The sequence below is a fragment of the Pteropus alecto genome, unplaced genomic scaffold, assembly GCF_000325575.1.
Source record: "Pteropus alecto unplaced genomic scaffold, ASM32557v1 scaffold152, whole genome shotgun sequence".
In the NCBI taxonomy this organism is placed as follows: domain Eukaryota; kingdom Metazoa; phylum Chordata; class Mammalia; order Chiroptera; family Pteropodidae; genus Pteropus; species Pteropus alecto.
The window spans coordinates 10,405,592-10,422,811 of record NW_006432227.1 but is presented as its reverse complement, the minus strand read 5'-3'; the positions used below and the strand labels follow the sequence as shown (position 1 = coordinate 10,422,811).

Here is a 17,220-nt window from a genome sequence, read left to right as displayed (position 1 = left end):
AGGATAAAGCCGTGTCTACAGGTAAGTTTATAAGCTAAAGGCGATCGTGGCACCTCAGAGTGTGAGAGAGAGATGGGGGGTGGGTGGGTAGGGAGGGAATTGGAGGAGTAAATAATTCACTCTGGGTTCTCCTGCCATATAAAATAGCTTTTAACTAAAAAGTAGACAGCATAAAAACTTTATTTCTACCCTGAGGTGAAGTTTACATGTCTGAACCTCAAGTCTTTCAGGGAGAGGATGAAAAAACAGCCATTATGTTCTGGTGTGTTTCTGGTATAAGGTTTGTTGTTTCCCTCTAGAGCGGTGGCCTTCAGGCTTGCGCCGCGGCTACCTAGCTTTGTTTTACAGGAAAATCAGGTCCCAGTACTGACCAACGCCCCAAATTGCTTCTGTGTAGGTCACAGGGAAGTGGTGATAAATAGATCTTTGTAAATGGTATTTTAAACGCTGGCCCTTTGGGTCACAGGGTTGTTATGGGGATCAAAATGAGATCGATCACATGACAGTCCCTTCCAAGCTGTGGGGACTAGGTAAGTGCCAGGCTTCTGCAGCACTTCACACACGTTACCTCATTTTAGTGCTCACAGGAATAAAGAGCAGCGACCTACTGAGATTCAGATTTATGAAACTGTGATCATGCTTTCTATTTTACTTGCTGAAATGGGTCCTCTGGGAAGATCGGAATAAATAATGTAAACTTAAAAGGAACTAGAAGTACCAGTTAATATACAAACATATATTACTGGTTCATTCGGCTGAAGAAATCAGAACTGATCTGCTAACCATGGGTGGGGGTGGATAAGAGAGAGAAAGTTACAGACGCAGTGAATAAGCCCTATAAAACAAACCCATATAAAAGTGTGCATAGAACTTTAGGCACATTAAAGGGCAATGAAGTGAGGGTGTATTTTTAAAAGACACAGTAGCAAAACGTATGGATTCTAAGTCACACTCGACCTTTTTTTATTGCTGTCGGTGAATGGTTTTGAACAATGGCTTAATCACAGATGTAGAGAAACAGTATTCCTCTCCATGCATATGTAAATTAACTCATTCATCAGTCAGGGTCCTATTTTCAGTGTTACCCTAAACACATTCATTCATTCATTCATTCATGAGGGTTTATTGGGCAGCGGGTACCAAAAAATTAACTCATTCTTTGGCCTCTGGCTTTCACACATTAATTGAATTTCTTCAGGGTTTTGTCTTTTCCTGTTGGGATGCCCTCACCAGCTGGTGGATTTCGGAATGGTGAGCATCATGTTTTTCGGTTCGTTTGTGTTATTCTCCAGACCTGGCTGGCGGTCACGGCCCCCAAGGAGATGGCCTGCAGAACCAAGCGAGGCCTGATCCAAAAATGAGAAAAGCCGTCTTTGCTCCCAGGGCTTGTTCTCTCTCTCAAGTGACCTTGATCAAAGCACTCTGGGCCAAGTCCACTCACATGTAAAATGACACCACAGAACGAGGTGATGATCCCCTAAGTCCCTTCCTCCCCCAAATTCCCTGTGTTTAGCAGATACCCCCCAAAATGCTGCAACTAAAATGACCTATGTAAACCACCTGGGATTTCTTCCAGGAATTCCTCAAAAGCCTTTGCCAGGCAGCCACAGAGGAGCTGAGGGCCGACAACAGTAAGCTGAATCCATGGGAATCTGGGGGACCAGTGAGGGTAGAACTAGAAATGAAATGGGGATGACTTATGACACCAGAGAACCTCAAAAGTTCATTACAAAAAACTTCGCTCTCATAGCTCATTTCTTAAAGTTAAATCTTCTCTAAAAATGGCTATACTTCTACAACACTGTCAAATGTCCAGGCCACCTGTCTGTCCCTTTGAGGTCACGATGATCACAGTCCCACCTGTACAAGAAAATTTTTATGACACTCTCTCACCTGCCTGCACAATCCTCAAGTCCAAAATCTATGGCATGACCATTCTTCTAGACAGACGAGGGGGAACTATTTATTCTCAAAGGCTAAGGAAGCCAGCTTCTCTGCTGTCGTCCCATCCTGTCCTTGAGGTCCTCAGAGTCAGGAGGTCCCCCCATGCTACCAGCTCTCCCACCCTAGCTGACATCCATTCTCCCCTGTGGGAGAGAAGAGCTGGCCCACACTTAGGATGCAAGTATCCCAGCTGCTTAAAATAACCTCCTGCCTCCGCCCGGCTAAATAACCCACCTCCTGGGCTGCTTCTGGGGAACCCAGTTGCTAAGTCTCAGATCTTTCCATCCTCTTGGAACTTTATTATAAAATAAACCTTGTGCCCGTTTTCAGATGTGAGACCATAAGTAGAAATAGTGCCTAAGAGAAAGTCTAAGCTGTTTCTCTTTAAAAATATATGATTATCTCACTGCTCTTAACTATTATTCTGATCGAGCCTACATATCAAAACATCACTCTCATTTTCAGAAATATTAAATGTCTGTTCCATTATTAACCTTTAAAAAGTGGCTGTCTATGACTAGTCATTCATGTTCTTCCACATTTTTCTTTTCTACTTAGCTTTAAAAGACTATCCCTTTTAAATAAAATATGGCCTATCTGTATATGGAATATTATTCAGCAATTAAAAGGAATGAAGTACTGACGCATGCTACAACATGGATGAACCTTGAAGGCATTATGCTAAGAAGCCAATCACAAAAGATTACATACTGTGTGATTCCATTTATATGAAATGTCCAGAAGAGGCAGAGCCATAGTGACAGAAAGTAGTTGCCTGGGGGTGGGGGATGAGGTGGGGTAGGAGGGTTTAGGGATGGCAGCTAAGGGAGATAAGGTTTTGGGGGCTAATGAAAATGTTCCAGAACTGACTGCAGTGATGCCTGCACAGCTCTGAATAAAAGCCACTGAGCTGTATACTTAAAATGAGTAAACTATATGGGACGTGACTTATATCCCATTACAGCTTTTAAATGAAAAAAGATTCCTTTTCATTTCAGACCACAGCTCGAACTTGTGAAAGTTATTAACTAATCATATCCTAGGTGCTAAAAATGTGGCGACAGCCTCTTGCTCTTTTAACTAAAAGGAACATCTGCAAACTATTTTAAAATCTCCATCAAAGACAGCAATGAGCCAACGATGGATACTTCTAAGTATGACTTTCCTCAAAAGGCAGGAATTATTTTCTCTATGGCCTTTACATCATCATACCATTTCAGAGAATGTCCCAAACAGGGAACAACCAAAATAAGGGGGGTAGGGTGGGGGGGTAAGATGGTGACATCTACCATCCCCAGTGCCACCTCCGGTGAAAGTTTATGTGGCCCATGTACTATTTTCTAAGGCAAGTTAAATCCTTTTGGTAAGGGGGGAGTAGAAATAAAGCATAATAAATTTTTGAATGAACAATCTTCAAATTTTAATTATGAACGTTTTCTTTAAGTCGGAAGAAAATGCTAAATTTGAAAAATCTGCAGTTTTAATCTCCTTGGTTTATCCCTGCTCCAGGAAAGAAATTAGGTTAATCGGACAAGATCTGCCCTTTTACAAAAAAGCCTGCTGGCAACATTCCCTGATCTCTTTGGAGCCCTTTGTTACAACAGCTTCTTGAAACTGGGGACAGCATATGCTCCAGCCCATTGTCACAGGAGTGAGTGGGTCTCCGCATCACCCAGTAAACATCTGTCATTAGCTCCCTCTGCAAGAGTGAAAGCAGATGCTTGCAGCAAGCCACTGTGAACTCTGACATGGCGGGAAGATGGATACATTTCAGAACAGAAGGTCATTCCAGAAGACACAAATACTGGCTGAATTCTCAAGGATTCTTAGTTACCCTCACTGGAGTACTTAGAAATACCGATAATTCAAAATTAATACGAGAACCATTTGGAACATCCAAACAGCAGCTAGATTAAAAACGGACTTGAACCTCTGAAGTGAAGTCACTGCATTCAGAACTTCTAACACAATCCATGTGCTAAATTTAACAATGTCATGTTACAGTTTTAGGGGCGATTGCACAAGCCTGCTAGAAAGCCTTCATCCAGGAAACCCTTTCGGGGGCACTTCCCCCCTCAAAACTTCATGTGAATAATCAAAACCACCACATGACACACTGAAGTGTCTACTACAATAAATTTAATCTTAAATTCACTAAAATGTATTGACACGGACTGCCTGGGCGGGGGGAGTGGGAGGGTTTGGTATTTGCAAACAAATACCAAAAAAAAAGGACTGTTCAAAATGAGTCATTTCTCAGAATATTTTTAAAGTATCAGTAAATCATTCAAGCAAAGCAAGGGGAAGAGAGGCGTTTAATTCCACAGATGGGCATCTTGTCCTAGGGAGTCTCACTTCAACTTCTAGGTTCTGATCAGGACCAGGACCAGGGTGAGGCACACAATTCAAGGATGAGCCAGTGCTGGGGGTCACGTGCACACGCAGCTTCAGCACCTGCACGAGCCTGAGTAAGCGCTTCTTCACATTTGGTACCCACCCCACTCGCCTCACCCTACTCCTGGCCCCGTTCCTGGTTACCAGCACAAGGTTCTCTACGAGAGCGTGGCATAGACAATGGGATAAAGCAGCACATGAACCTACAGCTAACTATCAAAAGCTTGGGAGTCTTAATAGCAGCTTCTAAATATACATAATCATCTCCTTCCTTCTCCGGCTTTGGCCCCTCATTTAGATAATGTGAGCTGTGTATTTGCCTACACTGGCAAATGGTAACAATTTAACTGCTATTCAATATTAAAAATAAGCATGAGGTGTCAAAATTTACACGGCAACTTCTGAAAGTGTATAAACGCAATCAGCTCATTTTTTAAAAATACTTCTTTGGAAATGTGTTGGGATGTGATGAACACATAACACACAGGTTTTTCTTATTTCTGTTGTGCCTAGGAGTGGCCCCACATTAAACCAGAAAAAAAAAAAAAACTGGGTTACAGACTCAACTATCACCAGGCGTTAGTATTTAAAACTAAGAGTGCCAGGCTACATCCTATTGCTGACAGGACGCTGTTCAAAAATGATTCCTGTATGGCCGGAGCAGTCATAAGGTACTTAAAATGTGTGAGTGACATCTATGTTTTTGTGGGGAAGACTGTATCATATGCTTTTATTTACAACATGCATTTTTTAAAAAATGCACACACACAGAGCCTGCCAAGCCAAGCCCTCCCTACAAACCGGTTCTCAAAGTGTGGCTTCTACACAAGCAGCGTTAACAGTACCTGGGAGCAGAAATGCAAATTTTCAGGCCCCACCTGAGACTTGCTGAATCTGACTCTGGATTGAGGCCAGGATTCAGTGGTCCACTCAGCGATCCCTCCAGAGGACTTGGATGCCTGTTCAGATCTGAGGGCCACTGCCATGCAAGTAGCAGGAAACATGGGGTCTGTCACCAATGAGCTTTAGCCTCCTGGGCCAGGTATCTCCGCTCACAGAGGAAGCAAAATGATGGGGTTCACTAACCGATCTACTAGGCGAGGTCACGGCACGGACTCCTGCTGGCAGGTTGCAAATACAGATTCCTGGGCCCATCTCCAGAGAGGCTGTACTGGGCATGGGGTCGGGGCCCAGGATTCTCAATCAGTAGTCCTGCGAGTGATTCCGATGCGTAGCCAGGACTGGGGACCATTAGAAGACACCTCCATACCTCTTCCCCACCCCCAGCAGCACTAAATGTCGTATCAGAGATGATTGGGAAAATGATCCTTTAGATCAGGCTCTGCAAACCTTTTCTGCGAAGGGCCAGGTGGTAAATACCTCAGGCTTTTCAACTCCCCGACTGTGCTGCTGTGGCTGGAATGCAGTCTCAGATGACAAGCCAATGAATGGACATGGCTGTGTTCAGACACAACTTCATTAAATCTGAATTTCTTATCATTTTCATGTGTTACAAAATATTCTTTTGATGTTTCCCAAACATTTAAAAATGTGAAAACCATCCTTAGCTCACAGACGGTAGAAACACAGGCAGTGGGCGGGCACCGTGGGGTTTGCCACCGCTGTTTTAAACACAGAATAATTATGTACACTTTATTGAGTTCAGTAATGCTATGTCCCCGACATATGTAACTTCAACACGCAGTGGCTACCTCCAAAAATCTGTTACTATTTTTTAAAGAACCGAGCTTCAATTTGCATACAGCAACATATACAGCTTCTTTGACCTCAGAAAGTTCGTTGGTGCACCCATCCCAGTCAACTTGCCTCAGAAGTAACCGTTTAGTTTGATTTCTTAGATGTTTTTCACCTTTAGAATGGCAGTGCAATCAGGGAGTTTGAAATAAGAGCCGGAAGTTCACACTTTCCCTGCAGTACTAAGGGACGTACACACTCAAGTGGAAGTTACCAGTAGGCACCACTGGGCATAAGCCTCTGGCCTCTCCAGTGAGGGCCAGCCCCTTGGGATTTACCCAACCCTCTTTTACCTCACAGCTCATTCGGCCCAGGTGAGCTCTCTCAAGCCACAGAGGGCAGGTGCATCATGGCAGGAATGGCGGAGATGCCACCAGGAGGGCCTAGCCTTACAGGGAGGGGAACAGCCCAATTTGAATAGCAAATGAGAGGGGGTGAGATTTACCTCAGATCAAAATACCCACCGAGGCCGTGGTTTTCCAATTTCGGTGTGAACAGAGTCACCTGGGAACCTTGTTCAAATACAGAGTCCAGGGCCGTATTCACAGAGAAGTGGACTCAGCACATCTGCAGTGGGGCCGAGGGGCCCGCATTTCCCATGAGGGTCCCAGTGACTGTCACACGTGGAGAAACACTGCACTAGGGTTTGGGACATTTAAACCCAAATGCCCCATTCTAACGGAGAATCCGCCGTTGAGAGGGTGGAGGTCGGGGAGTGGAGATGGGAAGATCAGGAGCGGGATCGATTTCCTGAAGAGAAAGACAGACGGACAGAGGGAGCTGCAGGCACAGGAAGCTGCCGTCACAGAGACAACATGGGCATGGGAGACAGTTCACAGAACCATCTAAGATGTCTAGAAAAGGAGCTGAATGGGAAAAACCAATGCCTAGAAATCACGGGTAACGTCAGGGCCTTCTAAGTCCAGTATGCAGAAGTTGTGCTTTCTCAGCAACTTCCAAGGTCATATTTTGATGTGAGGCTCATTCTGTCTATGAAATAGTTCTGAACTTGGCTGCTCACTAAAGGGCACCCATAAAGCTTTTTTAAAAACATACCCTGGCCTTAGTCTCAACTGAGATTTCATTGTTGGGGGGCGGAGCCATGGCTCTTGGTAAATGTGGGCCAGTGAGTTGTAACCTGTGGTCAGGCTGAGGACAGCTCCATCAGAAGCAGCAGCAGGAAGCAAGACAGTGAACACAAGAGGATGAAATATTTCTTAAAAAAAATGTGATTTTTGCTGACCCTGCTGTTTTCCCGGAGCAGTTAAAAAAAAAAAAAAACCACCACAGAGGAGGAAGCTGGGAAGGTGGCAAGAGAACCCACCGATCTTGAAAAGTGACTTCAGGAGAAAGCATAAATGTCATGACAAGAAAGACGACACTAAATCCCCGTGGCCTAAAAAGAGATAAGAAATAAACACAGCAAAACAGCCAGGATGGGGAGTGACGGCCTGAGACGCGAAAAGGTCAATGGCCCCCAGCATCGGTCTCACCCCATCCTACTTCACATCCTCCTTAAGAGGCAAGGTGACACAGTGGAAAAATGATCAGGTCTGGATGCCAACTCCAGCTCCACCTCTGCTCACTGACGAAGTGTGGACTCTTGGACACGGCAGTTCATGGAAGCTCCATTTCCATAACATTAAAGGCTAACCCTGCCTTCCGCTCAGGGTTGTGAGGATTAATCAGGACAAACAGGTGGAACACACCAGCAGGTGCCTGGCAGAGAGATGTTACCCAGCAAATGTCATCCTCTTCTTTGACCCATCCTGAAGGCCAACCCTGATGAGGAAGACATGGCTCAGAAGTGGGGTACCCCCTTTCCTCACTGCTCACTTCTCAAGGAGGCGATCATGAGAAGCAGGCAGTTTCCTAATCCCACCATGATAACGTCCTAGGTTGGAACTCCGAACACGTTTAAAGATGGAACTGGGCAGGGGGCTTCTGCAACACCCTCAGTCTTGCATTGTGGGTAGCTGCACAGGTCTTCCCAGAAGGACTGGATAACCAATTATATACATCACCGAGTCTTCAGGAAAACTGGTTCCAAGTAACAAGCCTATAAATGAATTTTTGAAATGGAATGCGACTCAGGCACAAACCGACAACTGCCTGAATTTGTCTTAACAAACTGCCTCTGTGGTTTCTACTGAAATTACACCCAGCATTAAATGGTGCCATGTCTGATTCCCGTAGATAATTTCTGGACTTTTTTTTTGTTTCCAAACAAGATCTTCACATACATTTGTCACAAAATGATAATGATCATAAAGGTACAGTATCTAAGCCTCCAAAAAAAATCAAGTTTTGATTTAACCCGAGCTTAGCATTATTTACTGTCAGTATTCATGGTTACTGAAACTACAAGACAGCATCTTGCTTACCTTCAAGTATGAGCAATATAATTTGCTAAACTAACCACGAAACCGAAAGCAACAATGGGGTCCAAGGACATAAAACGTCAAGCCTTCTCTCACGCTAGCACTGCAAACCAGGATTCTTGCTGGTTGCAGGAAGGGTCTGGATATACACAGGCACGAGTCAGCTGAGCTACCCAGATGTGGAGCCTGGAATCGAGAAGTCAACCAGAGATAGGAGACACCGGCAGATCAGAGGCAGGCTTGAATTCAAATAAACAGACCAAACCTAAGGGTTGGGAAGAAGAGGCTCATTCAATGGACCAGGAAGAAAAGAAGAGGCCAAGGCTGACAGGTATCCACAAAGGGAAAAGTGAACAAGTTGGCCCAAAGGAGGCCAGGAAGCCAAAGAAGATCGTGACCCCAGGAGGAGGCCCTTTGTTCTCACTTGCAAAAGCATTTAGTGTGAGTTTATGTTCAGCCAGCGCCTCACTGGGGCCAGTAAATACAGCTAATAGCGATCCAAACCCCTCCCCACCCAACCACCCACTCAGTGCAGAGGCCAGGCAGGGAGGGGCCAGGCAGGGAGGGGCCCAGCTGTTCAGTTCAAAGGGGCTAGAAGGCAAAGCTGTGTTCTGGAAGGTTCAGAAATAAGATGGATTCCTAATCCACTTGAGCAGGATTCACTTCAAGAAACAGGTGACAGACCCCAGAAACCAGGGACGGGGCTCTCTCCGGATGTTGCCATCTGGGAATACAGCAGGTGACAGACGGCGTGAGCCCTCGCAAGCTAAGATCTACAGCGCGTGACACAGCCCCCTTTCCTTAGAACTCCGATGTATCTTACAATGTTTGTCACTGTAAATTGCTTCCTGTTTCAGGGGAGATGTTGAGGTATACGGAACAAAACCTCAGGATTCAAAATGCCAAACTCTGGGAAAATATTCTGAACCAAACTCAATATCCACCCACTGCCACTCAAAAAATGAAAATGCTATTCATATGTTTTCAGATGTTTAGCAAGTAAAACAATTCCTCGGAAGAAGCCTCTCTGTTATCTTCTATGCCCTTTTCTTCACTCTGGTCCTGCGGTCCCAGGGTGGTTTATACATAGCCCGGATAGGAATAACATAGTGAAACCGCCACCATGACCCTTGGGACACGTGGCTTTTTCTTCCGTCATCTGTGGTCCTTTAAGACTTGCTTTTTTTTCTTTTTTTCTTTTTTTTAATGTTCAATAACAGTGTCAACAGAGCACACAGCATTCTAATGACTAACCTGGCTCCACGCTGATTATCAATGGTGCTTCATCCAGTATTTACTCAGTGCCTCCAGCAGCCAGGCTCTGCTCCTAGGCGCTAATGACAAGCCCCCATCTTCAGAGAGCTTGGTGAGGACAGAAAGGAAATCAAACAAACACGAGTGATATGTCAAGGTGGTGGCCTTATCGGAGCGTTAACCTGAGTGAAGGTGGAGAGAGCCAGACACATCTCTGCAGGAACCAGGTTCCTGAGAAGGGGGAAGATGAGAGCCCAGGCTGCTTAAGCACCGATCCTTTCCCAGGTTACAGTGAGTGTTCCACATGGAGCTATGATTTGCAAATAAGCACATGGTCTTTTTTTTCTGGCACTAAGTACGCTAATAAACAATCAGACATTTTTCTTTTCTATCATCCCGGAGTTAATGGAAACATTTGACTTTCCATCTCTGAGCCATAAGATGCCAAGCCAAATTCTTGGAAGAGGTCTAGAGAGTCAACCACATGACTTTCGGCGCAGAAAAAAAAAATTTTTTTTTTTTTTTTCATTCAAAACCAAGTAAGTTGGACAAACTGCACTGTACTTGGTCTTCAAAGCAAGACTGAAGGCCCAGTGGTGCTTGGTCTCTGGAGAACAGACTTGTGATTCTAAGAACTGCATGGGCTGGGGTTTCATCTCCATCTCAGAGACGGGTATTTCCAGATGAAATAGCAAAATGTGGGAAAAGAGTAGAGAATTTAAAAGTTTCCCAGCTCAACGCTGTCCGTTTAATACAGCTGCACTGTTTTGACTGAAGTGAATTCCAAGGGTAACAGATGGACCCCTACTGAAGTTTCAACAACAAAAAAAGCCTAATGCATCTGATTTTTAAAAACTGCCATTTGCTGCCAGTGGGCCCCTTTCCCCTTAATTTCTGAATGGCCATGCAGCCACCTTCCTCTTGGAAAGGGCCCTTCACTCACCCACCCACAGGGGCAGCACCCTCCAGCCCTGTGCGCACATCCCAGGCCAGTGGCAAATGCTCAGTGCTGGTCAGCAGGCCTAAGTCACCGTCCGATTCTCCCTGCTAGGAAGAATCTGGAGCAGGTTATTCTTTCCCGATGTTGTCTATTCCTCAAGAAAGGGTACAAACCAGAATTTCTAATATGCTTTTAAGTTATAAAAGCAGCACAAGAAAAGGCATCCATCCGAGAGGAAAATAGCTTAAAAATAAATTGTGTAGGGAGTTATTAGTACTTAATGGTTACAGAGCTTCTGTTTGGGGCCTGGAAAAAGTTTTGGATATAAAAAATGGTGATGGTTGCACACAGTAGGCACGTAATTAATATCACTGAATTCTATGCTTAAAAATGATTAAGATGGTCAGTTTTATGAAATCTACATTTATAATAATAAGCACACACAAAAGCACGTGATAGAAGAAAACCGAAACTCCAATTCATAAAAATAAACTGTATTCATTCATTTTCCTTTCAGCTCAAATTTGGAAATTTGCGGCAGAGACCAGTCATAGCGAATCTTTTAGACATCCATCAGAAAAACCGAAAAGAATACGAATGTTAACAAACGAGCACACACGATGACAGAATCAAAGATGGCAGTGGCACCTCCAAAGGCAGGGCTGTGCATCCTTCCAGGGATATGCTCTGCCTCTCGACTCGCTTGCAAAAACGCCATTTTGTTAAACTTTACAGTGTCAGAAAAATTCTATCTTTAAATCATAAACATATGGACAAGCTAAAACACAAAATTAAAACAGAGGGCCATTAACGTGCTCTTAGGTGAAACCACGTGAAACTGCCCATAGTCATTCAACTCCCTCGTCCTATGGAGGTGGCGAGTCCATAGGGTTCAACCAGACGCCACGGGTTAATCTGGTTGGAAGCAGCAACTGCAAGACGTGGGACGTCTGAGACTTGAGAGGCTACAGGAGCCCAAAATACAAATAATCTGTTTCTTTTTCATAAAAAAAATAGATAAGATTTCCCAGTACATGCACTAACATGAAAACATTTTCCTTCACACACGAGATAAAAAAAACAAAAACGGTTCCTCTGAACCATTTAAAAATACTTAATAACCGTTTAAATATGCTTTTAAAAAAAACCATACCAGCATGGGAATCATGTCCAGGACAGCTGGCTAGAAAGAATCTGGCCCGCTGTCCCCGAGTTTGGCGCTAAGAGTCAGAGTGCCCCAGTGACACTATCTTTGCATCATTATTAGGGTCCTGCAAACTCCTTTTCCTCCATTCTCATAGGCTTAGGTGTCTTCCCCTTCCCCCACCATTCAGAGCCTGGAGACACTTTCCTGGGCCGTGAGCTGCTCTACAGACCCAGGTGGTCTTCTCCTGCTCGCCACCCCACTTGGGAGCAGGGCCAACCGCTGCTCACTCATGTCCCATCGGCTCCTGTAGAAGGAGGTGGCATGCAGCCTCTTTCCCCAGGCAGCTGCCTCAGCCAACAGCTGGCAGCTGGCTTTGCGTGTGAAGCCTGGAATGCAGCTCCCGCGGGCATTCCCGGGCTTTGGGGCCGGCGTGTGCAGTCAGCTTCTTTTCAGATAAAATTTTCACTCGGCTAAAATACCCAGGCTCCACCGCGTCCCTTCAGCAGTCAGATCCGACCTGTTCCCCCTGAGCTGAAATCACTGAGTCCCAGATGTCCAATTCCCGACAATTGGTGGGTCGGTATCACTTGGAAATGGGAAAGAGACATGCCGGGCTGTCCCACTGTCAATGTTCCGACACTTGACAGTGTAGGGTTGGGGGAATGTCTCCAAGACAGAGGGGTAAACACATCCGAGGTGTTCAGAGTGGGGAGGGTGTGGAACGGTGAAAAGGCTACTCACGTCTATGTGACATTCAAGGGACAAAAAAAGGAACCAACGGGGGCAAAGGGGAGGGGGAAAAGCAAAAGAAAAGCAGCTGGCCAGGGCAGAAAGTGTGTGAACGTGATAAAAAATGCGTTGAAAAATCACTATCGTAACTCATTATTACGTTTCCCAAAATTGGGCCCATTTATATTAATTCCAATGAGTCAAAACCAGAAAGTCACACAGAAAAAGGTTAAAAACAGTTTTATTTATTTTATTCTTTTTTTTTTAGGCAAAGCAACCCTTGGTAGGCCTCACCGATTGCAAGGACCTTGTCAGCTTACGATCCCTTATTTTTTATTTTTTATGCCTACAGCACCTGGTCTTCCTAGGTGGTCTCCCATCCAAGTACTAACCAGGCCCGACCCTGCTTAGCTTCTGAGATCAGACGGGATCAGGCTTGTTCAGGGTGGTGTGGCTGTAGACTAGAAACAGTTTTAAATGGGAGGTGTGATTATAAATAATTAGATCTGTGCTTCCTGTGTGGCCTGAGAAAGTCTTTCTGGGGGGATGACTTTACTATACTAGGTGATTAATCCACTTTTTGTGGATTAATAAAATAAGAAGAATAACTCTTAAAGTCTAATTATACTTGTTGCAAATAAAAAGAGAAGGGCATGAGGGAGGGCATCTATTTGTAGACAATTCAATCCCCCGCCAGTAGAATATTTCAGAAGACCCCATATAGAGACAGTGCACACAGAAGACCCAGCAAAATCCTTGCACACAGTAACTGCCTTGATTAAGTTTACTGGGCTAAGTTAAAAAAAACGACCCTTTAAAATACAATTAGGTAAAGTGATCTCTCTCTAAGCTATTTCAGAGCAATCAAATTAGGTTCTTTCAGAAAAGATAACAGTTCACTCTCAACGTGACAAATCTAATTTAGAACTTATGACTCAATTCTACAACATACCTAAAGGGTGCTATAGCAATCACCCATGCGCCCCGTGAATGTTCCAGAAAAGACAGAAAGTGTAAGATAGGGGATATAGTATGGAGAAGAGTTGATCTTTTAGCCATATCTGCACTCTGCAGAACCGTGGTGCCTTTTAAATCGCTGTCCAGAGCTTGTTATCTAAGACGATAAGTAATTTCAAAATTTCAGAACATGTGCTGACCTGCCCATGTGCTGGGTTCTCCAGAGGCCACAACTATGCATATTTTTCAACAAAGTGTGTCAGCCTGTCACTTACACATGTCTTTTTCCATCTGCAAATACTTCCCGGTGAGTGTAACATAAGTTATGAGTCAAAGGGGAATATTTTGGTCCTCCGTATTCCTAGAACAAACATACAGTAATTTAAACTTTCACATGGAATGGAATTTTAAACGAACTTTAGAACTATTTTCCCCGGCAAAAAAAAAAAATAATAATAACAGCTGAGTGAATGTGCAAAATTCTGAGACTGAATGAAATAAGAAAACATGTCTTTAGTGCTGTCACCAAACACACACACACACACACACACACAACTCACTATCATCTCCTACCTCACCTCCCAGGGTCCCTGAGGTTCCATTTTAGGATTCTGGTGACATAGGGTTCTGCTTGGTCTCTAACTCGAAACAGGATTTTTAAAAGTGCTTTGTAATCCACTTGAGGATTATCACACTGCAGTCAGCACCACCCCTGGCCATGCTCAAGGTGAAACTGTTGCTGGAATATGGCACCAATAAAGCAGAAGCGTCCAAAGGCCAAAGAAATATTTTCCAGCTTTACCTAAAGCTCTCCTCCTTACCTTTATCTTTGCTTTCTCCAAACTGGAGAGGTATGTAGGAGGTTGGAGATTACTTCTCTGACTTCACTGTAGGTAACCGTGACCCCTTAAGGCAGCTTCTGGGAATACCTTCTAAATCCTCACTACTCAGATGGGGTTCAAGTACCAGCAGCACCAACATCGCCAGGGAACTTGTGAGAAATACAGACCCCCAGGCCCTACCCCAGACCTGCCAATCAGAATTAGCCTCAGAGCAAGACCCCAGGTGGTGAAGTTTGAGACACACTGTCCGAAAGCAAAAGGTAATTCGTTTTTCAAGCTGTTTATGTTTCTGATAAATCAAATTTTGGCAACATAAGTTTCACTGAAACTGTTTTTAAAGATATAGAAAAATACCTATTTGACACATTTTACCAGTGACCATCTGACTTTACATGGTAAAATATACATACGAACATAAAATTGACCATTTTAACCATTTTTAAGCATACGGTTCCGTGGCATTAAGTACATTCACACTGTGGTGCAACCAACACCACCATCCATCCTCTGAACTTTTTCATCTTCCAAAACTGAAACTCCACACCCTTTAAACAATGACTCCTCCCTTCCCCCTCCCCCCGCCCCAGAAACACCAATTTCTTAACACCCTTTAATAACACACGAAATTGGGTTGAAAAGAGCACAGAGGGGCTTGACCAGGACAAGGTGATGATGCTCTCCATCTCTGACCTGATTCCTTGAAGAATCTATCCGGAACCAGTTAAAGAGCGGGCATTTCCGGCCTGGTGCCCGAACCCGTTAATGAACCCCTCCTGACCCCTGGTGACTCTGTCCCTATGCGCCACAGTGAACCTGGGAAGTAAGGAGAGGAAGAAGTCAGTCTTTCGGGAGAGAAAGACTGGGAGAGAAAGAAATGAAAGTCTTTCGGCCACTGCCAGTTCTTGATCCTATTCTAAGCCCAGTTCTTTCGATCTTGCCTCATTTTTCTCATATTTGAAACCCTGCAATTCCAACACAAATCACCAAGCTAATTATACTTGTTATACTCGGGAATGACAGAGCGGACAACATAAGACCAAGCATTTGATGACCGACTGAAGATTACAAGTCAAAGCTGAGAGCTGTTTTCACATTTAAGTACATGTTATACCGGTTTCGTTCTTTCTAAACCCACAATCCATAAATACCGTCAAGAGTGAACAGAACTACTGACCTAACATCGCATTCCACTCCCCGCTGCCCGTCGACGGAGGCCAGCAGCGGCTTCACGTGACACGGCCTGCTGTCTTCGTGTCACAGGCAGTAGCACTCAAAGGTTGCTGGAGTTGCCATGTTAGAAGCCCCCGTGTCAAGCAAAGGATATTTAGACAGGAGTAGCACCTCGAGGACGCTATGAAATAAGCCAGTCACAAAAAAGGGCAAATACTGCATGATTCCACTCATACGAAGTATCTAAAATAGTCAAAATCACAGGATGGAAGGCCGGAAGGGGGTTACTAGGCCTGGTGGGAGAAGAGATGGAGAATCGGTGTCTGCTGGGTACCGTTTCAGTACCCCAAGATGAAAAAGTTCCTGAAGTCCGTTGCACTACGCTGTGAATGCGCTTAACACTACCGAACTGCACGCTTAACAATGGTTATGATGGTAAAGGTGATGTTATGTGTTTTCACCACTTTTTTTAAAAAGAGGAAAGAAGTTTTAAAAATAAAGTGTCTTTAGGATTAAAAGATAAGTCAACGAAAAAAAGAATTCCATCGCCCATCTATTTTACAATACTTTCAGGAGCAGAGTTATGTCAAGTCAGGTACACTGACTAAGTACTGTCTTCCTTTTTTATACCACCTGGAGAAGTACACGCAGGCTCTGAAAGGGTCTGAATTCATGGGGAAAGTGAGAAGGGAAGACGGGCAGAGACAAGGCAAGACAGAAGAAAAGGCTGACCAGCTCTACATGGGAACAAACACTTAAGCAGTGCCTGGCCCTACATTTCAGCAAAAGTCAGTCAGTCAGTTTATAATCGTTCGACTCTACCTGGGAACCTGATGGGAAAGAAACCAGACTAGGCATCGATGTCGTGACCACACTGGCGATGGCTGCTACACATGTGATCTCTTTGCCCCGCTGTCTCTACTCCCCCGCCTCCAGATCTATACCCACAAAGCACAGCTATAAGCTTCACCGCCAGAAAAATACTGCAGAGCCATTCAAGGCACAGACGAAAGAGAAAGGGAGGGGCTATAAAAATAGCCCGAGTGGCATCACTGCTTATTAAGCCAGGAAGTGAGACAGGTACCACACCAAGGGGACCCTCCTGGCTAAGAGGCCTTGATAACCAAGGAGCTGATCTGCCTCAAACTACACAACACTGACCTTTCGGCTTTTGTTCTCAACACGACTTGCAACTGAGATTCAGAAACTATGAGTTTTAAATACTGGTCTATGACACCCTTTTATTTCTTTATGTCTTAAATTCTGATATGTGACTCTGAGGGAGGGACTCATTTGTAACACTAAAATTGGTTTCCTTAATAAAATGAAGAAACTGGGCTCTTTTCGCAATTGTCCAAATATAGCTGAGCCCAGAATGACCAACAATCTCCCCCTCAGACGCCAAGTGCATAGTCAAAAATCTGAGACTTTTGACTCTCTCAAAATGTAACTACAAATAACCTACTTTGAGAAGCCTTATGGATAACAGTCGATTAACCCGGTTTGTATGTTATATGCATTATATACTGTATTCTTACAATAAAGTGAGCTAGAGGAGGAAAAACTGTTATTAAGAAAATCGTAAGGAAAATGCATTTATAGTCTATATTAAATCCACATCACATGTAAGTGGACTCGCGCAGTTCAAACCGTGTTATTTGACAGCTGATGGTACAATTCACGAGCCTGATTCTGGATTCCCGTAGT

General features: G+C 44.3%; 1 protein-coding gene and 1 non-coding gene across 2 annotated transcripts in view; both read right to left on the bottom strand.

Moving 5' to 3' along the window:
• The window catches only part of MYO10 (myosin X), a 190,800-nt gene that overhangs the window by 131,277 nt on the left and 42,303 nt on the right, over positions 1–17,220 (bottom strand). The gene's annotated exons all lie outside the window — the stretch shown is intronic.
• On the bottom strand, positions 12,888–13,006 carry LOC112475896. Its single transcript, XR_003044911.1, has one exon. It is a non-coding gene; the product is annotated as a 5S ribosomal RNA (ribosomal RNA).